We start from the raw sequence: 24,563 nt of genomic DNA, 5'->3' as shown, positions 1-24,563 counted from the left end.
GCTTAACAACTAAACAACAGCAGCGACAACAAATGAGAGAGAAGGAAAGGAGGAGCAGTTGAGTGGAAGTTCAGGAAAGGAAGGAAAAAGTACAGAATTGAGACCACACGGAGTTTGAAGGAGATGGTCCTCACCAAATTGAAACAAAAATAACTTCAAGCTCCGTTTATCTGGTTTCAGGTATGGGACCAGGAGGGAACTTGGCACCTGAACCTAGGACTTCCTGACCTGCCACTACATATGTAAAGGAGATCAAGCAAATACCTCGTGCTTGGGTCTCTTCATCAGCTGTGTTCTCCTTCGTCCTCAAGTGACCACCAGTTTTCCTCTGCAAATTTTATATAACTTGGGTCTGGTTCTTTTCTCCTGATTTTTTTTTTCCTTTTCTCCTGATTATGCAGAGGTAAAACGCACCCCCATGGTACAAGTGCAGCCTTTGATTCCAGAAATAAAGCCCCAGAATCAATCTCACCCTAAATACTCAGCCTGACTTTGATGGATGACCCTGCACTTTCGCTTATTTGTCATCAATAATGCAGGGATCAACAATGTTCTGCTTAGCTGCCACTGATTCCCCTATGACCAAGGCCTGGAGTGGATTAGAAATTACCAAGACTTGCTGATTTATTTCCATATTTTCCTTCATGGATTATTTTTGATTTCCACCCCACCAGGTACGACCCACTGGATAATCACTGGATGACCTGGATCACTGCCCACCAGAGAATATCTGGGGACTCAGTAAGTTAAGAGTAAGAAAAAAGTACAACTGGCAGATCCATCTACAGGCATACCCATCACTGCTTTTGGGCCCCAGGACAAATCCACCAGATGTAATGTCATCGTCCTTATCTAGTTGGATCACCAAGGAAATGGTTTTACTTAAGTTCTTTAGTTGTGTAGTGGTTTGCTTATTAACATCCATTTTGGATTCCCCACTTGGCAACCATAACTTTAACTTTCACTTGCATTTCATCCAAGATTTCATGGAGTTTCCTTTTGTATGTGAACAAGGACGAAGACGACCCCTGATATGGGTGAGGTTCTTTGAGCAAGGAAATGCTCGTTTCAAGTTTTTTTCCTTAAGAAAGCCTGTTTGCCTTGAATCACAGGAAAACGGAAGGCATCACCAAAGCCCTGACTCTTCTAGGGAGAAAAGACAACACCATTAGGGGTATGGTAGAATTTCTTAAAGTTAATAATAGTAGTAAGACCCCCATGCTGTTTGGGGCGCCATCCGAATGCTCATGCCTTTCCCCAGCAGCCATAAAGAGCCAGGTTGGAGAACAAACCTTCTCACTTTAAGACACGGGCATTCTTCCCCAACTGGCTATGCCTCAATAGGATTAACCTCTCCCTGGGGAAAGGTACCGTAGTCGGCAGGATTCGAACCTGCGCGGGGAAACCCCAATGGATTTCTAGTCCATCGCCTTAACCACTCGGCCACGACTACTTGGCAATTGTGCTGACTACTTGGCAATTGAGCTGTATCTTTACATGACTAAACAGTACAGAATAAAGTTCTTTTCAAAGAAATTTTCTACCAGAAAGTGTATTCGTATTAAGTGAAATTGCTTACTCTTTGACATCATTTAGTCGAATATCTCGCTACTGTGGCAAACCGGCAAGTAACACTTTCTCCTCAGTCTGGAAGGACCCCTTATTCTGATAGTCTGATAGAAGGCGCCTGTGAAGAAGGCTGACCGCCGAAGAATTGATGCTTTTGAACTGTGGTGTTGGAGAAGACTCTTGAGAGTCCCTTGGACTGCAAGGAGGTCCAACCAGTCCATTCTGAAGGAGATCAGCCCTGGGATTTCTTTGGAAGGAATGATGCTAAAGCTGAAACTCCAGTACTTTGGCCACCTCATGCGAAGACTTGACTCATTGGAAAAGACTCTGATGCTGGGAGTGTTTGGGGGCAGGAAGAGAAGGGGACGACAGAGGATGAGATGGCTGGATGGCATCACTGACTCGATGGACGTGAGTCTCAGTGAACTCTGGGAGTTGGTGATGGATAGGAAGGCCTGGCGTGCTGCGATTCATGGGGTCGCAAAGAGTCGGACGCGACTGAGCGACTGATCTGATCTGATCTGAGCGAGTTCACTTTCACTTTTCACTTTCATGCATTGGTGAAGGAAATGGCAACCCACTCCAGTGTTCTTGCCTGGAGAATCCCAGGGATGGGGAAGCCTGGTGGGCTGCCGTTTATGGGGTCGCACAGAGTCGGACACGACTGAAGCGACTTAACAGCAGCAGCAAGTAGAAGACATTCTGAGAGACCAGCTTCCTGCTGTCAGCTTCTGATGGGGATCCACGAGATACATACACTCATCACTAAATAACAAATAAATTAATAAAAGACATTGTTATACCTTTTGCTTACAAAACTGGATGATTACATTGTAAAAGGCAACAACAAAAAAATTAACTTGTAATCCTGCACAAATTAACCCAGAAACCAGCCCTAGCAATATTTTGAAGTATTCCTTCTCTATTCTCAGTATTTCATATGCAAAAATTGTGCATTGTTGAAGTCATGTTCATTTCATTCTGCTCTTGTCAATGAACATTACATTATAAATATTTTCCCAGAATAATTACAAAGTCTTCCCAAATTTTGTTTTACTGACATTGTAATGATCAATTACACAGATAAAACAAAAATATTTAAACAGTTATCTCTTTTTAATGCCTTTTATTTGCTATTACAATGAGAAATAAAAATAAATATTTTTATGCAGTACATGTTTCTCTTTGTTAAGATTATTTCCCTAAGAGAGTACTTCGCAAACTTCGATGGGCATCAGAACCACCTAGAGGGCTTTTTATTAAAACAGACTGCTGCATCTCCCCTTACCTGCCCGCCCCACTCCTAGCAAGTTTTTAATTCTGTAGATCTGAATCCAAGCCCAAGAATTTGTATTTCTCACAAGTTCCCAAGTGGTGCACACTCTGCTGGTTGGGGGCGATACTTTGATTAGACCATTCAAGGACAATAAACTTCAAAATAAGTTTACTATGTTAAAGGTTATAAACCGTTTACGAGTCTAGATGGATGTATATAGCAAGTGCCTTAATAGCAAGACCAAATAACATTTGCAAGAATATGGTAAGGGGAATATAACTCTTACTATGTTAAACAGATGGTTTCTTTTAACTCCCAGCGAAGTACATTCCACCTCAGTCATGGTGATCATGTTCTTTTCATAGTTGAAATTCTCTCTACTAGTTTATGCCCCAGCGAAACACTTCATTCCTAGAACTCAGAGATAAAGTCCTTGGTTTTGAAGAGATTCCCTTGGACTGCAAGATCAAACCAGTCAATCCTAAAGGAAATCAATCTTGAATATTCATTAGAAGGACTACCGCTGAAGCTGAAGCTCCAGTACTGTGGCCACCTGATGCGAAGAGCAGATTCATTAGAAAAGACCGTGATGCTGGGAAGGATTAAAGGCAGGAGGAGAAGGGGACGACAGAGCATGAGCTGGTTGGATGGCATCACTGACTCAATGGACATGAGTTTGAGCAAGCTCCACGAGATGGTAAAGGACAGGGAAGCCTAGTGTGCTGCAGTCCATGGGGTGGCAAAGAGTTGGATACGACTGAGCTACTGAAAAACATTTCCATGAAAAGGAATCAGAGCCAAGTCTCCCCTTCATTATCACATTCTCATAAAGCAGATAGTCTCTGACTCAAGAGTCAACTTTATTAATTTAGCTGGATTTTTTTTCCCTAACATTTACGCGTTTTCATGTATTTTTGCGTTGTTCTGCATTGAAAGGGACCAAGAATGTCCTCCGGCAGAAATCGTATCCTTGGGAAACCTGTACTGAGTGCCTCCCTTTTCCCCAGGCTCCGGAGGCTGAAGGCTTAGGTAGTTTGGGAATTGTCTCACGGCCTTCACTAGGATGACACAAGTGACCTTCAAAGGAAGGAATTCAGAACCTTGTCTTTTCAAGTTAGAACAGAAATTGCTCAGTTCCCCCCACCCCCCACCCCCAACCTCTCACTCTGAATTGTCGCGGTAAAATGATTTTAATCGTTCTTTTGGAAGCACAAGTCAGTTTGATGCCATGGAAGAGATTCCTGATTTAGATTTTAAACCTGAAAGTAAATACAGATGACCACCCCCACCCCGCACCTCCAATTCTCGCATTTTCCCTTTATTCGAGTTCCTTCTCCCATTAGTATTTGCGACTGGAGGTTGTTTGAAACTAACTCTAAAGACAAAGCTCCCCTTCTGCGGGTTCCCGAGAATTAGGAGTGATCGTGCGTGTCCGCGATTGTCAGCGGCTAGTGGACAAGCTCCAGCATCCAGGAAGATCTAGTCCTTTGTCTAGGAGCTTTTTATTGAATTACATCACCAGCTGCTTCTTGATTTGCTCTCTTTCATACACGAGGGAGAGACCTGGACAGGGCTAAGAAACTTTTTGTTATCAGACCAACAGTTGCAGAACTTGCCACTAACTAGTTTTCACTTTGGCCTACAAGAGAAGCAGTAAGTCAGTAGTCGTGGCCGAGTGGTTAAGGCGATGGACTTGAAATCCATTGGGGGCTCCCCGCGCAGGTTCGAATCCTGTCGACTACGGTTTTAGTGGGCATTCTACATAGTTAACACCAACTCAGACGACGTCGCAGCCATACTGCAGTCCGTCTTGCTGTTAAAAGCATCATGATATACTCATTAACTGGAGAAGGCAATGGCACCCCACTCCAGTACTCTTGCCTGGAAAATCCCCTGGATGGACGAGCCTGGTGGGCTGCAGTCCATAGGGTTGCAAAGAGTCGGACACGACTGAGAGTCTTCACTTTCACTTTTCACTTTCATGCATTGGAGAAGGAAATGGCAACCCACTCCAGTGTTCTTGCCTGGAGAATCCCAGAGTCAGGGGAGGCTGGTGGGCTGCCGTCAGTGGGGTCGCACCGAGTCAGACACGACTGAAGCGATTTAGCAGCAGCAGCATACTCATTAACTACTGTTGACTCGTCACTATGGTCAACTCACAGAATGCTGGGGTTCATGTAAAGCAAGATGCACTATAAGCATGAGCCCTGTAATATTTATATTTCCATTTGGTATATGTACTGTGTGATGGCAACAACATATGCAATAAAAACAGAGCTTTACAGTTACAGAGTAGACATCTTTTGCATTTTCATCTGGGAATATGTATCTATAAGTAGAAAGAATAAAGCAAACTAAAATTTTGAGCAAAGTAAAAATGATCTGTTTATATGGATAATGGAGTACAAAGAGTAGATTCCACATTCTGTGAAGGTCAAAGGAATGTAATGAGACCGTTAAGTAGTGTTTTCTCTGTACAGTGTTTGCAAAAAAAAAAAAGAAAAAAAAAAAACAAATTAATATAGGTGCATAGAGTCTTAAAGTTAGTGGCACACTGTGAGAGAGAAAATCAGCACTCTGGTTTTGAACAAAGGAGTGTGTTTTACACGTCGAAGCAGGAACTTTACAGAACTCATTATGAAGGAGAGCTTAGACATGAATGTTTGAATAAGTGCTTTACACAAAGGGCTAATGTTGAGAAGCAGCAGATACTATATAAGATCAGTATATGGGAGCAGAATCTTCATATGTGTTAGTTGTAAGAAAAAAAAAATTGCTTTAAAATCTCCCACACAACCTGGTATCATAGTAAGACTATGTAGGGGTGGGGGTGGAATCTTCCCAGCCTCTATGCTATGCTAAGTCACTTCAGTTGTGTCCAACTCTGTGTGACCCCATAGACGGCAGCCACCAGGCTCCCCCGTCCCTGGGATTCTCCAGGAAAGAACACTGGAGTGGGTTGCCATTTCCTTCTCCATCCCAGCCTCTAGTTCATGTGAAATGGCTGTAAATGTCTAATCCAAGAAAACAAAGCAAAACAACTCAAACTTCATCCAAGACAAATACTATATTTAAAAAAAAAATCCCGAGTCCACTGCAAAACAGTAAAAGAACAAGTCGTGGGGGGTGGGGGGCGGGGAAGGAAAACTTACACCAAGAATGTAATTAGTAAGGAAATAGCAGTAGTCAATCATTTTATCTCATAAAAGGAGATGTTTGGTATTATGTGTATAGCCCAATGCGCAGATGAATACGGCAATGAAAATGTCATTATGGATTCCCCACCCATTTTAAGCTGAAATAGGTTAAATCTGTAGATATTTTAAAAGTGACTATTGCGTGCTTGTTTACTTAAAGTCACCTACTTTAAGATTTTCCACCTTTAGTTTCCCTCTCTCTCTCACTCTAGGTTCAGTGGCCCTGTGGAAGGGTGGAGGGAGTCAGAAATTGTGCAGGTAGAGATCATGGGCAGAAAAGAAATTTGCTGTTTATATATTCTCCAATACTATTAGATTAATTTACTTCCCACTTTTGAAATATTGAACAATTTCAAATATTCTTTTAGTGTGCACTGAAAGTAAACTTTATTAAAAGAATCCTTATTGCTTTTTATTAGTTTTTTTTTTTTCTAGTCGCAGCAGAGTGCAAGGTTTTTGTTGTCTTGCACTTGTACTTACTTCTGATACTCCTTTTCTTCCTTATAAAATGAACTCCATTAAACCAGAATGGGATTTCACTTCTGCCTCCTCACCCAAATGCTGATGTGTTTGGACTTACAAGAAATAAAATGGGCCAAATTGATTTCGTCAATAGTTGGACAATATTTTTCAGGGGAAAATATCAAGAGACAAAAGGCTGTGAGGTCCCACCGAGACTTGAACTCGGATCGCTGGATTCAGAGTCCAGAGTGCTAACCATTACACCATGGAACCGCCCATGGCACAGAGCTCCCCATAACTGTTGTGATGTGTCACAGTAACTCTGCTAAAACCATTTAGTTTAAACTATCAAAATACTTAGTCTACGTCCACTCACGACACTTGAAAAAAAAATCCTGAGGGATTTAATTTTATTTATTTTTTTTCTCCTTTTTCTTTGGCCAAATACAAGACCCCAAAGAGTGTCCGCTCCCGCCCCCGCCATTAACTCAGAAACTTGGTAGTTCTAGTCCTTGCTTTCTTCTTAAAAAAAAAAAAAAAAACACACAGAATGAGTATTTTGAACATTTCTTGTATCACCAGCACTGGATTGAACGTGTTATATTCATTGTATGATGTAATACCTTAAAACTCGTCAAGGTATTTTTAGTCTTCATATGACTGGAAAATTGAACCTTTGAGATTTTATAGTTTATCTGTGCCTCTGCTCAGTTTTGGCCATAAATTAATACGTTTCTTCACATAGATTATTTAGTTACCAGGTCCCTTGCCTCTAGGAAAGCAAGCTTTAATGTGTTGATTTCTGGCACATTCACGGAAGAAACCTTGCAAGAGAAGTTATGTTTTCGAGAAAGTGGAAAAGGTAACACTTGAAACAAAAGTCTGAATTTTGTCAAGTGTAGGGATTGGTGAGGAGCACATCAGAGATTCAATATTTCAAGGTCAAGACTCATCATACTCTACTTCCTCAAGAGAAAAATGTCCAGTAAAGACTGCCAAATTGTACTAAAGATTTTTCTTACTACTATTCTGCGGACACCTTTTTTTCTTAAACCCAGCGCGCTTCCTTAAAGACTAGGTTTCTGGGGCGGGGTCGGTGGATCCCTTGGCGTCTCGCAAGCAATCTCTAGAGCCCCTTTCATCTCTCCTAGTTTCTTATCTCCGTTCGGCTAAGTTCACCGAGGCCGCCCAGCAGCAAACTTCTGTCGAGATTTCAACAGAACTTTAGCCGAGATGAGCCTTGGAATTTGTGCGGGTGGAATTCCGGGGATGCTGGCTGCTTCCCGTCACCCACTGTCCCCGTGGATGTATGTAGGCATTATTCTACAAATGCATGACTTTCAATTTAACTGAAAGAGACCTGCTCCCGTATATGAGGCGGTGCTGTGACTACCCGGGGAAAACACAGGTCCGCGCTCAGGACTATTCTGATAGTTCAGTGCCAGGCCTCCGATGGCAGCCAGAATGTCACCAAGCATTGCCCTTCATTTCTTGCTCACAGAGGTCCTTGCAGGATGGTGTGCTTGCCCGCGCGTCTGGAGGCAGCAGAATGGAGCTCTCCTGCTAACTGTGATGGAAAAAATTGCAAAGGGGGCCCACTTCTCTCAACATCTTTAAATTCAAGCTCCATAATTTATTAACCCCAATGCGGTAATTTAAGAGGCAAAGTTGCACCCACGCCTGAGGCTGAGATTCTAGTCAAACCAGTTCTGAGTTTCTCTCTTCTCTCAGAGAGGTTATGAGGTTTGGGTTCCTCCTGGGTTTGAGGAGGCCAGAAGTTACACTCTGGTCAGAACCAGTGGATGGAGCCAGACTCATTTTGAAGCACAAGATGATCAGAATCTGCACTGCAGCTTATCCTTAATCTTTACCCAGAGTTTCCCATGAGATAAATTATATTTAAATTGCATTTTCCTTATTTCTTTTGAGGAAGGAAACATAGAAATATCTCTAAGTAGCAGCATTTCTCTTAAGTCTCAATGGCTAGTCTAAAGTTTGCATAAATTAAATAGATTTTTTCCTAGGCCTTTCTTGTTGGAATTGTTCAATTGGTGGAGTTTCCAAGTCATAATTCTTACATAGATCATGGCTTTATCCAGACTGTCTAGCTTCTAGAAATTTAAGAAATTGAGGGAAATTCCAGGAATTGATGGAAGTATCAAGAGAAAGATAAAAATCACAACCATGGTGGGCTTCTTGGTGGTATACTTTTATACAATATACCTCTCTGAAAAGCTAAAAGACACATAAAAAAAAAACCCCATAAAATAAAGTAGTGCAAGTCATATAATATACATATATAGAGAACAGTGCACATATCAGCTTCCTGATTCAAACTTTTTCCAAACACACATGAAATTATCTCTATCTTGACATTTTACCAGGCCACAAAGCAAGTCTCCAAAAACACAGCATGATTAGATACATGCTATTATTTCAAAGCAACATAACTACTGAGGCCGTAAGCTCCAGGAAAGTTCATGGAAACCCTAGAGCTTTCTGAAGAAATATTGAGTCTATTATATACTCAAGGTTTAAAAGTTATGGTTGCCTTATGAGGAAAATAAAGTAATGCATTTTGAAAATGGGGGAGGGGGGAAGCAGCCATCGAAATATCTATCTAATAAAAATGAAAATTTGCATATGCTAAAGTTAATAGCATCCCCACCCCCCCCCCCACAATTACCCAAACCTGGAAACAACCTTGAATAACCAGGTTCTATGGATGGAAGAAGAAATAAACTGTGGTACATTCACTCAATGAAATTCTATTCAACTGCAAAAAGGTGCAAAATTTTAATACATGCAACAACTTGCATAAATCTTAAGGCATGTTCTATCTCATGTGAAAGAAGCTAATCTTAAAAGGTTACATTCTGTATGATTCAATTTCCACAACATTCTCAAAAAAGTCAAACAAGGGAGCAGAAAACATATCTTGTTGTCAACTGCTATGTATAGAATTAGGAGATGACTATAAAGTGATTACATGGGGAGGTTTATGGATTGATAGGACTTTGCTGTATCCTGATTATGGTAGTGGTTACACGAATAAACTCATATAATTTCAAAAAGCCAATTTTACTCAGTGGCAAATATTTTAATAAAATATGTAAGTGATTTAACATTTCACCCAAGTGTCCCTTTGGGAAGGGAAAACTGAAGACACCCTTGAGCCTTGTATAACGATCGGGTTGGGGAATTACTAGAAAGTGAAAGTGAAGTCGCTCAGTCGTGTCCGACTCTTTGCGACCCCATGGACTGTAGCCTACCAGGCTTCTCCGTCCATGGGATTCTCTAGGCAAGAATACTGGAGTGGGTAAACTTCTGAGAATGTAATCAGAACTAGCTTTGCTTTTTCCCGCAGCACTGCTGCTGCTGCTGCGTCGCTTCAGTCGTGTCCGACTCCGTGCGACCCCAGAGACGGCAGCCCACCAGGCTCCCCAGTCCCTGGGATTCTCCAGGCAAGAACACTGGAGTGGGTTGCCATTTCCTTCTCCAATGCATGAAAGTGAAAAGTGAAAGTGAAGTCGCTCAGTCGTGTCTGACTCTTAGCGACCCTATAGCACTACATAGGTTAAAATTTCCGCCGTAGTCGGCAGGATTCGAACCTGCGCGGGGAGACCCCAATGGATTTCTAGTCCATCGCCTTAACCACTCGGCCACGACTACATGTATGGAAGGAAGTTTTTCATTATAAGAAGATACCTGGTAGACATAAAGACAAGACTTGTGTAGACAAGTGTGTGCAGTGAGTTGGGCAAAAACCCTCAGATGAATGAAAGCTTAGGGGTGTGGGTGTGTGCCCAGTCGTTCAATCGTGTTCGACTCTTTGCAACCCCATAGATTGTAGCCCACCAGGCTTCGGTGTCCATGGGATTTCCCAGGCAAGAACACTGGAGTGGGTTGCCATTTCCTACTCCAAGGGAAAGCTTGGCGAGGGAGGTCAAACTCTCTCCAGCAGCCTCCGACATTTAGGAGCACTGCGATAAGAGTGCTGGAGAAGACAATCCTAAAGGAAATCAACCCTGAATATTCGTTGGAAGGGCTGATGCTGAAGCTGAAGCTCCAATACTTCGGCCGCCTGATGCGAAGAACTGACTCATTGGAAAAGACCCTGATGCTGGGAAAGATTGGAGGCCGAAGAAGGGGACTACAGAGGGTGAGATGGTTGGATGACATCAACAGCTCGATGTACATGAGTTTGAGCAAGCTCCGGGAGTTGGTGATGGACAGGGAAGTCTGGTGTGCTGCAGTCCATGGGGTCACAAAGAGTCGGACACAACTGAGCGACTGAACAATAAAATCTATACAAGTATCTTTGTTTTCAACAAAGTTCAGGTCATCATCAGCTAGGGCCTGCCTCCCTCGGGGATGAGCTGGGTTCGTGCCGGGTGCTGGGGTCTCCGAAATCGAACCAAATTTACTCAGAAGCGAGTTGAAATCAAACTAATCCTTTTAGGCGTGAGTGGGACCAACACTTCTGCTTGAACTTACAGCCTCCTCGATGAATGATATTGTGCTCAACGGGTTTCAGGGAAGGGAATATTCCCTCCGATTTGTAAGGAGAGAAAAACGAGGTTGAAAACCTCTGGATCCCCTCACTCGCTGTCCGTCGGTTCCTAACTTAGGCTCACAGTACTACTTGTGTTTGGGAATGTATTTACAGAAGCGAATGCGCTTTCACTTTCCAGATGGGTTAAAAAGAGCTATAGTTTGTCCATGAATTTCTTTTTTCTTTTCTTTTCGAGTATGTGAGGTCCTAACTGCTTTCTAGAAAATGGATTATGTGGTTCAGTTTGGGGGAGGCAATGCAAAGGCTCATTTCCTCTAAATTAAACCAACATTGCATGTTTCCCATTCTCCTTTTATGTTTGTAACTTTCTGTTCCTTCAGCAGAATCTCCAGACGTTCTACAGAAATGTTTCAGGATAGAATGGCTAAATGTAGATACCAGATCCTAAGATGCATAGATAGACAGGCCCCCATTTTGTGGCCAACAAACTGTTCATAGGTAAGAGGTGTGAGCGGATGAATAGGATGCATCTTGAAAAAGTTGCTAATTGCTTGGATTTAATACATAATATTTAACCAGAAATAACAAAAGTGTTCTTTAAATAGAGTTCTATTCAATTCGTCTATCACTGAGAAAGTCTTATGGCGGGTGGGGGGGGGGCGGGGATAGATCTAACTGAAGATCACATAATTTACTTTTATCTATATCTAGAAAAGATCAACTAAGCCATGCCTGACAAATGGACGAAATGTGGTCAGGAAAAGCAAATTCACATTGCTCACAGATTCAGAGCATTTCTCATGTGTTTTTCCTTTGGCAATCTGGAAAATTCCTAACCATTTTCTTTAAGAGATTGCCAAATCTGTTTTAAAACTTCATACTCTGCTTGTTCCTGGAGGAATATTTGGGGGGGGGGGGAGACTTCTATCCTGAGGGTTCCTAAAATGCTTTTTAAAAATTACAACTTTTCGTTATGAAAAGCAAAAGTAGCCGCGGGCTTCCCTCATTCGGAGACGGCCTCTGGAACGTTCTCGCTTCCTTTACTAAAGAGCAGAGAGGTGAGATTTTTCTGAGCGACTAGGAGACAGTCCCGGGATTCTCCTTTTCAACCGGTATTCCCCCTCGAGCAACGTATCGAATAGTCCTTTGGGTCAGGGGAAGGGCAACCCAGGGAACTCTCATCAAAGTCAATCCCTACTTAGCGTCCGATGCTTTCGATGCCTTCATTCCGGGTCCTTCTCCCACTAGCATTTCCACCTCTGAGGCTGCCCTGGAGATGCCGCTCACCTCCGGCCCTCCTTTTCCGCAGTTCCCAAAACTTGGACTCGAACCGACACGCCCTCAAAGACGTGGGGCTGGAGAAGAATGAATAAAGAAACTTGGTCTGATCTACCTATCACTTCCCTAGTCTCTAGGTTGCCGGAAGTTCCGCTGTGGCGCTAAGAGAAAGGTATATGCGCCGACAGGTCCTGGGAGGAGGTGAGCGCGGGGTGAGCACCCGCGGCCCCGAGGGAGGGGATAGAGCGAGGGGCTAGCGGGGGAGGGTGGGCTGCGGGTGTGAACGCACAGGCTCTCAATACCCAGGCTCCTAGGCTCTAGGGCTACAAGGACTTTCTCACTCAGCTCAAACTTCAGCTTTTGTCTAACACATCCTTTCTGCTTTGCGTTTTTGCTGACAGTCGGTTCATAGTTCGCGTTTTATCTTGTAATTTTCAGAATAAATTATTTTCATTTCTGATATTATGTGGAGTTGAGAGTTTGAGGGCCGGGAGAAGCTCCTTTCCTGCATTCTTTGTTACTCACTAGTGTGTAGAGTGCTTGAGTGATCTTCAAGCTCCTACCTAGCTCATGTTCTAGTCTCCCCGTGGAAGAGCGGGTCATATTTTTTCTATCATATTGCTCTGTCCTCCCTTGGTAGGGATGACCTGAGATTTCTTCTCTTCCTTCCACAACTCTCCTCCGATATCTCAAGTCACAACTACCCTCCTGCTCCTCGTCAACAAACCTTGGCCTCTCCCGCACTCAGTGACCTCCACTGTTCGCATCCCTTTCTGTCCGCAAAGACTTCAAGCCGCTTATTGACCGACTGTCACTGAGGGAGCCACTGCGACTGGACCATACAGTCTCACAGAAAAGCGGCAGCGAAGAAACAGCCGTCTTTTGCATCTCAACCCAAAGAGTCATCAAAAGAAAATTCCCGAGGTAGAAAACCTGAGATCTTTCCAAAGCTTCCTGGACTCTTTTAAAAACTGTAGCCTTTTCCTTCGAGAGAGAGGGCAACAATGCGGTCACGTTGCTCCATGAGCCCATTGACAAAACAAACGAACTCTTCTTTTTCAGAAAGAACACAAAGATGAACAAGAAGGGCCCCCGGGTCAAGAGAGAGAGAACTCCAGAAGTAAGCAAGAGGAAAGAGAGTAGTGGGGCCCCGCCATGGATTTAAAATATATCCCAACGCCATTTTGCTGGAAGTTCCTCAAATTCCATTTTCGCAAAGTCAACGGTCCCGAGCTTGGGCTTGGAGAGACCAGATGAAATGAGATGTTTTTTGAGTCTTGAACAAACTATTCCTTACTTCGTAAAAACGAATGACAGCAGTCATGGAAAGGCTCAGAAATCCCCCCATGTTGTGCATTGATGTCCCTTACTTTGTCTTGTTTTTATGTTTCTTGAACTTTCACAGTGACTGAAACGTAATAAATCTCCACAAATTATATTTACTGATAACCAAATAAATCACCGACAGTGTTTGGGATCCAGCCAACCCTCCAAAGCCGCCCGGCTCTGTGGCGCAATGGATAGCGCATTGGACTTCTAGCACAGCAGTGAGGCATTCAAAGGTTGCGGGTTCGAGTCCCGCCAGAGTCGCGAGTGTTTTTGTCACCAAGCAGATAACCTTGCCACTCACTGGTGCATTGTTCTATGAATTGGGCGCAGTCTGTGAATTCCAGGTGCTTACATTCCTCACTGCAGTTGATTCCTACTTTCTGTAGCTTGCATATGAGGAGCTGCTTCATAAGCACTCCCACACATGTCAACAATGATTTGATGACCAAATTATATATCCCTACCCATCTTTTGTGTGCGTATATATATACGATAGCAGGAGAAAAAGAAGAATCATAAAGCCAGATATTGGGGGCTTAAATTATACTTGAAGTCCTGTGGGAGGCAAAGTAGATTCTGTCACTCTCAAAGTTGAAAGTGTCATTCTCTTCCCTGGGAGTGGCCACATATTGTAAGTAGAGCTGTTACTAGAGCCCAGGACTTCTGAATAAAAATTTTTAAGCGACCAAAAATGGATCAAAGGATAGACGGGTTATACTGATGTTAATGAGAATGCAGTAATAAGGCAGAAGTAGAAACAGACATGTGCCTGGGTCATTCCTGGCGTCCAAAGACAAATAGGCATAGACGGGGCATTCATAAGGAATGTGATCTGTCACAATGAGAAAAACAATTGCTTGAATGCTTTGCTCAGTTTGTGAGAGTGGGTTCTAATAATGCCTATGTTTTAAGCCATAACTATCTTATGTCACTTCTGTCACTTAATTCCTTTGGAAATCAAAATTATATGTAAAAGTAACTGATTCACAGAAGAGGCTGGTGATCCTTTCCTGGGAGAAAAATATAAGTTAAATGGATGTGAACTCAGCTGAGGAAGTTATATAGTCCTGGCTTCCATGCCTGGATGGCAACACAATGTCTGCACTTGCTGTGGCAGAAAATTGGGAAAAGAACAGAATGCTAGGAATCGCTTGGAGAAGAGTAGCACCATGTAGAATTTAGAGGGAAATCGAGAAAGGGCTAATGATGGGTCCTGCAGGAGTTCAGTCAGCATCTCCTCAGTTTGGACAAGGCACAGTTGCCCTGGGCTCTGGAATCTTGGGCTAGTTTCACCACAACATCTTATCACTTGGAGAGAAATTGTTTCTTTTTCCTTAACATGCTTAAAGTATTAGTATACTCTATTTGCAGAATCCCACTTAAAACCTTACCTTCAAAAAAACAAAAACAAAAAAAAAAACACCTTACCTTCTCACTGGTAACAGTGTTTTGTTTCTAAGAATTTTTACTTCAGAGCAATGTGAATTAACTGAAAATTAAATAGGCTAAAATTATGTATTTGAAAGCTAAGGGGTGAATATGGCTAACTCTGCACCTGGTCACAAGGAAGGAGACTAAAACTGGCTCTGGTCTTGGATGTGAACAAAATCTTTGATGAAGGATCGTAAGTTCAGACCCTAATTACTGAAAAATTAATAATAATCCAAAATACCAAGGGAATATAAGATCTGCACAGACTTAAGGACAGTATCAAAAATGTTAAAACAAGTTGTCACTAAAAATTGCTTGACAAAGAAGGAGCTTCTTTGGGAGGATAGAGAAAGGAGGAAGTTAATCTTTGAGAACAAGAACTAAAGAGGAGGGAAATGGCTTTGCCTAAAAAACATTTAATAAAAAAAATTTTAATGGCTTTGCCCAACTCCCCATCTGGAATAATGGATTGTCACTGACCCCTCCCCCCCACCCCCCCCCCCAAAAAAAACCTATGGAGGTAACCAAAAAGTGGTTATCTTTGGTTCTATTTTCTGGTTCATCATCCATAAACCAAATGGTCAAAACACTACCAAAAAAAAAAAAAAAAAATCAGTTTCCTATATAAAGTGAAATGACCATTTCAATTTTATTTTAAAAACAAATGAACAATATAGACAACAATACTGTATTTCATTCATCAAATTTGCTAAGACTAGAACTTAATTATTCAAACTACTAAAAAGAAATGGTAATTACTCTAAGCTAAGAATTAGCCTACTACAATTTCATAGATACTGGCAGAAGACATGAGACTTCTGGATGAGAGACAAAGGATGGTTTATTACTCACCACAACAGTAGTAGCCAGAAAGCATCATTTGTACTGATTCCCCAAGCATCAAATCCCCACAGGGATCACTGGAGGGACATTTTGGAGGCTAGCTTCCAGATATGCCTAAATGTGCCTAAATGTGGTTTTCTTTGTATTTATCCAGTTTGGATGTAGTAGGGCTTTTTGAATGTTCAGATCAATTTCCAGTCATTATTTTTTCAAATATTGCTTCTTTTCAATCTTTTCTCTCCTTGCTTCTTGGCTTTAACAGTCAATGTGTTATACTTTCTCAACTTCTTGATTGTTTTCCTTTTATAACATTTTTATTCTGGATATTTTCATCTTCAGTTCAGTTGCTCAGTCATGTCTGACTCTTTGCGACCCCATGGACTGTGGCACACCAGGCTTCCCTGGCCATCACTAACTCCCAGAGCTTGCTCAAACTCACATCCATCAAGTCTGTAATGCCATCCAACCATCTCATCCTCTGTCATCTCCTTCTTCTCTTGTCTTTAATCTTTCCCAGCATTAGGGTCTTTTCCAATGGGTCAGTTCTTTGCATAAGGTGGCCAAACTATTGGAGTTTCAGCTTTAGCATCAGTCTTTCCAATGAATATTCAGGACTGATTTCCTTTAGGATTGACTGGTTTGATCTCCTTGCAGTTAAAGGGACTCTTAAGAGTCCTCTCCAACACCACAGTTCAAAAGCATCAATTCTTTGGTGCTTAGCTTTCTTTATAGTCCAACTCTCACATCCATTTTCATCTTACCAGTTTATTAATTTTCTTTTTCCTAATTTGTTTTAAAATGCATCCACTATTCTTAAATTACTTTTAAAAGTTTTGTTTTAAAGTTTCTGTTTCCTTTTCCTATTGTCAGGTTGTTTTTTTTTTTAATGAGTCAAAAGTTCTTAATTTTGTGTTTCATTTCCTTTGTCTATATTAATTTTAGCTCATTTTGAATCATTCTATTGGAACTCTATTGTATGGATTCCAGGAGAGTCTATTTCTGCTGTCAGATGTTTCTCTTAGTTAAGGTCAGTTTCATCGGTGCTTTGGAAATTTGCATCAGAAATCTTTTACCAACAAATAGTGTATTGAATAATTTTCTTTTGAACCTCCGCTTGGCATGGGCCCACTGGTAAAGTAAGATCACTTGAAACAATATGTAGTGGTTTGAAGACTATGCTTATGTCAGTATGCTTGCTCCTTGGAAGGAAAGCTATGACACACAGAGGGTATTAAAGAGCAGAGGCACCACCTTGCTGACAAAGGTCCATCTTGTCAAAGCTATGATTTTTCCAGTAGTCATGTACAGATGTGAGAGGTGGATCATAAAAAGGCTGAACACTGAAGAACTGATGCTTTCAAACTGTGGTGCTGAAGGAGACTCTTGAGAGTCCCTTGGACTGCAAAAGAGATCAAACCAGTCAATCCTGAAGGAAATCCACCCCGAGGATTCATTGAAAGGACTGATGCTGAAGATGAAACTCCAATACTTTGGCCACCTGGTGCAAAGAGCCAACTCATTGGAAAAGACCCTGATGCTAGGAAAGATTGAAGGCAAAAGAAGAAAGGGGCAGCAGTAGATAGCATCACCAATTCAATGGACATGAATTTGAGCAAACTCCCAAAGACAGTGGAGGACAGAGGAGCCTAGTGTGGCACAGTTTACGGGGTCACAAAGAGTTGGACACAACTCAGAGGATGAACAACAACAAATGCTTTCCAATAGCCATCAAATTTTAAAATGACTTAAAGCTAGCTTGATTTGGTTCAACTTAAAATTTTTAGGTGGGTTAGAAATTACATGGAATTTCTATAAAATTTTTTATCCATATTAAATTAAGATACTGTTGAGATAGAAATTATAATTTTTATTGTATGTCCCCTGAAAACTCACTAAAACTATAGTAAAAAGATTTTTTTAAGCTCAAATATGAGAACACAAAAGAAGTGGAAGGTAAGAAACACTAAAACTGAAAAAATAGGTAGACAAATCATAATAGACTTCACAGAAACAATCTGATTAATACCAAAGTTTCTTTAAAAAGCTCAGGAACTGAGACCACTGGGTACTGGAGGCTAAAGGGAAACGAAAAGCAGATTGTTTAAAATTTGAGAAAGAGTTAGAGCCCTAAATTCTCTGCACTTATACTGAGTGTTTGCCCTTCTACCACCCAGGAAAAAATCTGGAGATTTATTCTGCAAAGAAAATAAAGAATGGGATTAGACTATTACAGATGAGGATCTGAGTACCTTGATGAGAACAGGAGAGGATCTGTTCTGTATCTGGATGTAAGGGAATGCTAAAGGCTGAGCTCTTTTTCCTCACCTAACTCTCAAATCTCTGACAGTTAGGGCTTTACCCTCATGGCAGGACTGAAAAAAAAAAAAAAACTGGTGTTCAAAAACGAAAGGTAAAAATGCTAAGAATATATGTGAGGCAACTGGTGTAAGTTGGTATAGTCTAACTTAACATATAAGCATACTGAGGGCTCTTCTCACCATTACCTCAGACTCTGAGTTATTTTTATAACCTAAAAACCAAAAACCTTGAGAATACTTTCCACTGAAACAGTGGAGCAAATAAATGAACAAAAAATAGATTATGAACAGATGAGCAAGGGAAGATTCAGATGACGGCAGTGTAGCAGGTCCAGAGAGCAACCAGTTCAGACTATAAGCATGTAGAAGTCAACCGGAAAAATATCCTCAAGAAAAAATATTTGAGCTGATTTATTATCTGATTTGATTGATCTTATGGAAAGCTCCACTGAAAGATATTTGGAAGTTAAGGAAGAATTAGCAATTATCAATACATATGAATGGACTTAGACACATTAAACATTTTCTTTTTAAAGCTTGCCTTTTTAGGCAATTATAAGCATCCAGTAAAGAATGAAAACAGAATCATAGCTCACAACAATGCTGTGTATAAGACTTACCTAGAAAAATGACATAAACAATAAACACTGAATTAAACAAAAGGTAAAACATAAATATTTTGGAAGGATAAGAACTAGTGGGTGGTAGTGGCATAATGCAGTTAATTATTTAACAAATGGAAAATAAGTATATAATGTCTAAATCAATTAATCAATAATAGCAGTTATACTTATTATTTAGGAAAATATAGGTCTCCAAATCCAAGAATGAAACAGTTAAAATGTTAATTTTGGTGGCATCCAGACAAGATAATCTGAAGAATTAAAGTGCATAAGACATATATTTCACAATAAACTTTCTACTAAAAAATGTGTTCAGCTAGAGAAAAAACACCAAGGAGAGTGTCATTCTCCAGGACAAGCAGCAGTAAGAGTATTATTACTTCTGTACCTGAAGAGGCATGAAGAGAGTGTAATTACTTGAACCCAGAAGACAGCTTTGTAGTGAGGGCTTCCTTGAATGAGGTATAGCCTCCGGTCAAGGAATGTAGCTCTTCTAAAGTGACCTGCAGGCAGAAAGACAAGAAGTAAATACCTGCTGCTAGCCCTCCTAGCAGAGAAGGCAATGGCACCCCACTCCAGTACTCTTGCCTGGAAAATCCCATGGACGGAGGAGCCTGGTAGGCTGCAGTCCATGGGGTCGCTAAGAGTCGGACACGACTGAGAGACTTCACTTTCACTTTTCACTTTCATGCATTGAAGGAAATAGCAACCCACTCCAGTGTTCTTGCCTGGAGAATCCCAGGGACGGCGGGGCCTGGTGGGCTGCCGTCTATGGGGCTGCACAGAGTCGGACACTACTGAAGTGACTTAGCAGTAGCAGCAGCAGACCTCCTAGATCCACCTATCTCCTGTTGGGACTCCCACTGACCTAACCCAGATGGAAACCAGAGAGCATGAAAACCCATACAGGGCAGTTCCAAGAGCCTATATCAGCACAGAGCAGGGTGAAGAGCATTATATATATATATATATATATATATATATATATATATCATGAGCACAAAAATAGAATTGACAATGAGGAAAACTGCAAACAATATAGAGGATAGTAGAAAAGAAGGAAAAAACAGAACTAAAATTTCAAATAAGTTAGGCAGAAAATGAAATGTAAAAAGAAAAGCAAAGAAGATCCAACATGTGAATTACTAGATTTACAAAAGAAATCAAAGTAATAAAACAGAATATATATTTAACAAATAATTTAGGATCTGGTAGATAGAGCCACACTTAAGGGCAATGGGACCTGGACAAGTTCCTTCCTTCCCCTCTCTCTCCCTCTTTCCCTTTCTTTATTTTTATAAAAACATCTTGTTTTTAAAAACCAATCCTGGTTAAGAATCACTGTTCTACTTCTCCTCTCTCCCACAATTCTCTTGTCTTATGTCATAGAATATATCTATCACATCCATCCTCTTCACTTTACAGCAAATACCTTTTGACTAGCAATCCGAGATGTGATGGGAGAAGGTACACAAAAAAAGGAAAGAGTAAGACGAAGAAGAAAAGAGAGTCAGGTGAGGACAACAGAGAGGGAGGGACAAGCAGGAGATCTGTGGAAGAATATTCAAAACTTAACCTTCACAGAACAGTTAAAATACTGAATACAGAAATTTATAACCATCACTTCACATATATGTTAAGACCTGCATTTTAATACTGATATATAACTATTCTTCCATGTAGATACTCATAAACAGGCAATTTTTATTGAAAAAGAAAGAACAAAAAGGAAAGGAGGGAGGGAAGGTAGGCATGATGAGAGGACAGACATCTAAATAGTACTGGTCTGGGAAGGGTGACTGAAGGCAGGAGGAGAAGGGGACGACAGAGGACGAGATGGTTGGATGGCATCACCGACTCGATGGACATAGTTTGAGCAAGCTTCGGGAGCTGGTGATGAACAGGGGAACCTGGCGTGCTGCAGTCCACTGAGTCGCAGAGTCGGACCCGACTGAGCGACTGAACTGAACTGAAGAAAGGGTGAAATATCGGTGGTAATGGGTAAGATCTGGCAATGCAGCCTAAGAAGGTGGCTATAATTTACCGACAGAAGTTGCAGAATTTGAGCATAAGAACAAAAGACCACCATGTCAGAAGTGGGATTCGAACCCACGCCTCCAAGTGGAGACCAGAAACCCCAAGTAGGGGAAGTAGGAACTTGAGTCTGGCGCCTTAGACCACTCGGCCATCCTGACAGGTTCGTTTGTGTATTACGTATAATCTGTTGCTGTGATTAACAACCAATGTGATTAGTATTACATCCAGAGTGCACAGGGTGAAACGCAAGCTCCGAACCGACTGCAAAACGAGAGGCAAAAAAGACAGGTTTTGGTGGATGGATGCTGGAGACTGTTGGGATGGCACAAAGTCAGCAGAGGAGCCCAGCCAGGGGATATTGAAAAGCAGCACCCGCCGCACGTCCCTTTACCGCTCCCGCACCGCGCTGCCTGCCTCCCAATGGCCCAACAGTCCCACAGCCCAAAACGGTCCCCGTAGTGTGGGAGTTTAGTAAATCAAAGAAAAGGGGTCTGTGCATTGCAGGCAGATTCGTTACCAACTAAGGTACCAGGGAAGCCCAGAACCGAATTAGCGCTGGTTTCGAAGATTGCTTCAGTCTGCTTCCCGCGGTGTTTAGGCTTTTTCATTTCCACGATAAATTAAAAAGTAGCATAGGCAAGAAGAGAGTCAGTGAGAAGGGCTAGAACTCCCTTTCAATAAACCTGTTTAAACATTAGAACTGTCCGTCGAGGAGTACAAGGCGGGCATATTGCACCCTCTTCCGGCATTTCTCCCCATAATCTCTTTATTCTTCAGTAACGTCTTTCTCCCTCCTTTCTTTTCTCCCATTAATCTCTTCCCAGTGGCCTAGGAAAAGGGGATGCGATATAGGACACAGGATAATAGACGTACGAGTTTAATTGGTTGATGGCCGTTACCAAGTAACAAATAGTTTCTCTTTGTCTCTCTTTCCACCCTCAACCCAGCCTCCAGTCCCTGTGGTAAAGGTGACAGGTTTTTAATATGTTGTTTATTCTTCACTTTGAGTCAAGCTAGTTCATATTGTCCTTGCTTCCATTTTCTACGATTAGGGTTACCAGGAGTGCAAACACCAAGTGTAAATCAGTTATTGCAGGCTACTTCGTGTATGGACAATGGTAGAAGAGGAGTTAGTTTTACTTGTGTTGTTGTTATACTTGTCTGTAATTTTTGTCTAATTAAGCACCTAAAACATTATTTACTGCTTTCTTGACCTACACTTCCCAAGAATGTGACCTTTTATTTTCTTATGAAAAAAAGGCGACTCTTTATTTATTCGCGTATTTATTTAACAATATTTATTTAATGGATACTCAGATTCTGTGGTTGGGTTTGAGTAGGGGTGACAATACATGAAGCTAGTGAGTGCCAAAGCATACTCCTAAAGTTGGTTTTGCTAACTGTTGCCGCAGGAGAGAATGCACATCAGGAGAACAGTGGAGTGTCTCAGTAAGAGAGTTAGAAAGAAGTGATTATAAGAATTGGACTTTGTAACCTTTTTTCAGCTCAGTTCAGCTGCTCAGTCATGTCTGACTCTTTGGGACCCCATGGATTGCAGCATGTCAGGCTTCCCTGTCCATCACCAACTCCCAGAGCTTGCTCAAACTCATGTCCATTGAGTCGGTGATGCCATCCAGCCATCTCATCCTCTGTCATCCCCTTCTCCTCCTACCTTCAATCTTTCTCAGTATCAGAGTCTTTTCTAATGAGTTAGTTCTTCACATTAGGTGGCCAAAATATTGAAGCCTCAGCTTTAGCATCAGTCATTCCAATAAATATTCAGGATTGATTTCCCTTAGGATTGACTGGTCTGATCTTTCAGTCCAAGGGACTCTCAAGAGTCTTCTCCAACACCACAGTTTAAAAGCATTAATTGTTTGGCACTAGCTTTTGTTATGGTCCAACTCTCACATCCATACATGACTACTGGAAAAACTATAGCTTTGACTGGACGGACCTTTGTTGGCAAAGTAATGTCTCTGCTTTTAAAAATATTGTCTAGGTTGGTCATAGTTTTTCTTCCAAGGAGCAAGCATCTTTTAATTTCATGGCTGCAGTCACAATCTGCAGTGATTTTGGAGCCCAAGAATAGAAAGTTTCCATTGTTTCCCCACCTATTTGCCATGAAGTGATAGGACCAGATACGATGATCATAGTTTGTTGAATGTTTATTTTTAAGTCAGCTTTTTCACTCTCCTCTTTCACTTTCATCAAGAGGCTCCTCAGTTCCTCTTTGATTTCTGCCCCAAGAGTGGTGGTCTTCTGCATATCTGAGGTTATTGATATTTTTCCCGGCAATCTTGATTCCAGCTTGTGCTTCATCCAACCGGTATTTTGCATGATGTATTCTGCATATAAGTTAAATAAGCAGGGTGACAATATACAACCTTGACTGTAGTTCTTTCTCAATTTAGAACCAGTCTGCTGTTCCATGTCCAGTTCTAAGTGTTGCTTCTTGACCTGCATACAAGATTTCTCAGGAGGCAGGTAAGGTTGTCTGGTATTCCCATCTCTTTAAGAATTTTCCACAGTTTGTTGTGATCTTTTTTTAGGTGATCACTTTTGTTAGGTGATTTGGGGGCAGTTTTAAGAAAGTATGGCTTTGCATTGGTTTGTATACATTCAGGAGGTGGGGGGTAATTCTGTGGTTGGATATCTTAAATCTTACCTAAAGTAGGGCAAACTAAAAATAGAGCTGAAATTAGTAAAGAAATGGTAGTTGTTTGTATAATGTGGGAGAGGGAAATGTTTGGTACTCTCTGGCATGGACAATGTTCTGTTTATTTATGTTCAGACATGATCATAGAGTTGTCCTGTTTCTGTCTTAATCTATTACAGAAGTCTTGCCTGATATTGATGTTCTGGAAAATTGCTTATATTCAACAAGAAAACATTAAGACATAGCTATAAATGCCAGCTCAGTTCCTGGATGTTCAGGGTTGCTTTTCTCTGATTCATAATTTATATATGCAGACAGCTGGATGGTGGTAAAAAGCCATGAAGAAACAGTAAACAAAGAAATATGGGATGTAAGGGAGATTTCAACAATGAATGGGAAGGACTAGAGATCTCTTCTAGAGAATTAGAGATACTAAGGCAACATTTCATACAAAGATTGGCACAATAAAGGACAGAAATGGTATGGACCTAACAGAAGCAGAAGATATTATGAAGAGGTGGCAAGAATACGCAGAAGAGCTATACAAAAAAGATCTTCAGGATCCAGATAATCACAATGGTGTGATCACTCACCTAGAGCCAGACATCCTGGAATGTGAAGTTAAGTGGGCCTTAGGAAGCATCACTACAAACAAAGCTAGTGGAGGTGATGGAATTCCAGTTGAGTTATTTCAAATCCTGAAAGATGATGCTGTGAAAGTGCTGCACTCAGTATGTCAGCAAATCTGGAAAACTCAGCAGCGGCCACAGGACTGGAAAATGTCAGTTTCCATTCCAATCCCAAAGAAAGGCAATGCTAAAGAATGATCAAACTACTGCACAATTGCACTCATCTCACATGCTAGCAAAGTAAAGCTCAAAATTTTCCAAGCCAGGCTTCAACAGTACATGAACTATGAAATTCCAGATGTTCAAGCTGGATTTAGAAAAGGCAGAGGAACCAGAGATCAAATTGTCAACATCTGTTGGATCATCAAGAAAGCAAGAGAGTTCCAAAAAAACACA

At 41.4% G+C, this 24,563-nt stretch overlaps 6 non-coding genes across 6 annotated transcripts; 2 read left to right on the top strand and 4 right to left on the bottom strand.

Annotated features, from left to right (window-relative positions):
- Window positions 1-1,371: 1,371 nt before the first annotated feature.
- Window positions 1,372-1,453, bottom strand: TRNAS-AGA. Its single transcript has one exon. It is a non-coding gene; the product is annotated as a tRNA-Ser (tRNA).
- Window positions 1,454-4,506: 3,053 nt separating this feature from the next.
- TRNAS-UGA lies at window positions 4,507-4,588 on the top strand. The gene has a single exon. It is a non-coding gene; the product is annotated as a tRNA-Ser (tRNA).
- A 2,117-nt stretch (window positions 4,589-6,705) lies between these two features.
- TRNAQ-CUG lies at window positions 6,706-6,777 on the bottom strand. The gene has a single exon. It is a non-coding gene; the product is annotated as a tRNA-Gln (tRNA).
- A 3,317-nt stretch (window positions 6,778-10,094) lies between these two features.
- Window positions 10,095-10,176, bottom strand: TRNAS-AGA. Its single transcript has one exon. It is a non-coding gene; the product is annotated as a tRNA-Ser (tRNA).
- Window positions 10,177-13,800: 3,624 nt separating this feature from the next.
- On the top strand, window positions 13,801-13,888 carry TRNAR-UCU. Its single transcript is given in 2 exon segments — window positions 13,801-13,837; window positions 13,853-13,888. It is a non-coding gene; the product is annotated as a tRNA-Arg (tRNA).
- A 7,042-nt stretch (window positions 13,889-20,930) lies between these two features.
- On the bottom strand, window positions 20,931-21,037 carry TRNAL-CAA. The gene is made up of 2 exons: window positions 21,000-21,037; window positions 20,931-20,976 (listed from the first exon to the last, which is right to left on the bottom strand). It is a non-coding gene; the product is annotated as a tRNA-Leu (tRNA).
- Between the last annotated feature and the right edge of the window lie 3,526 nt (window positions 21,038-24,563).

This window comes from Bos indicus x Bos taurus, chromosome 23 (genome assembly GCF_003369695.1).
Source record: "Bos indicus x Bos taurus breed Angus x Brahman F1 hybrid chromosome 23, Bos_hybrid_MaternalHap_v2.0, whole genome shotgun sequence".
Classification (NCBI taxonomy): Eukaryota; Metazoa; Chordata; class Mammalia; order Artiodactyla; family Bovidae; genus Bos; species Bos indicus x Bos taurus.
The sequence above is the reverse complement of the archived record's forward strand: the minus strand, read 5'-3'. Positions and strand labels throughout refer to the sequence as shown.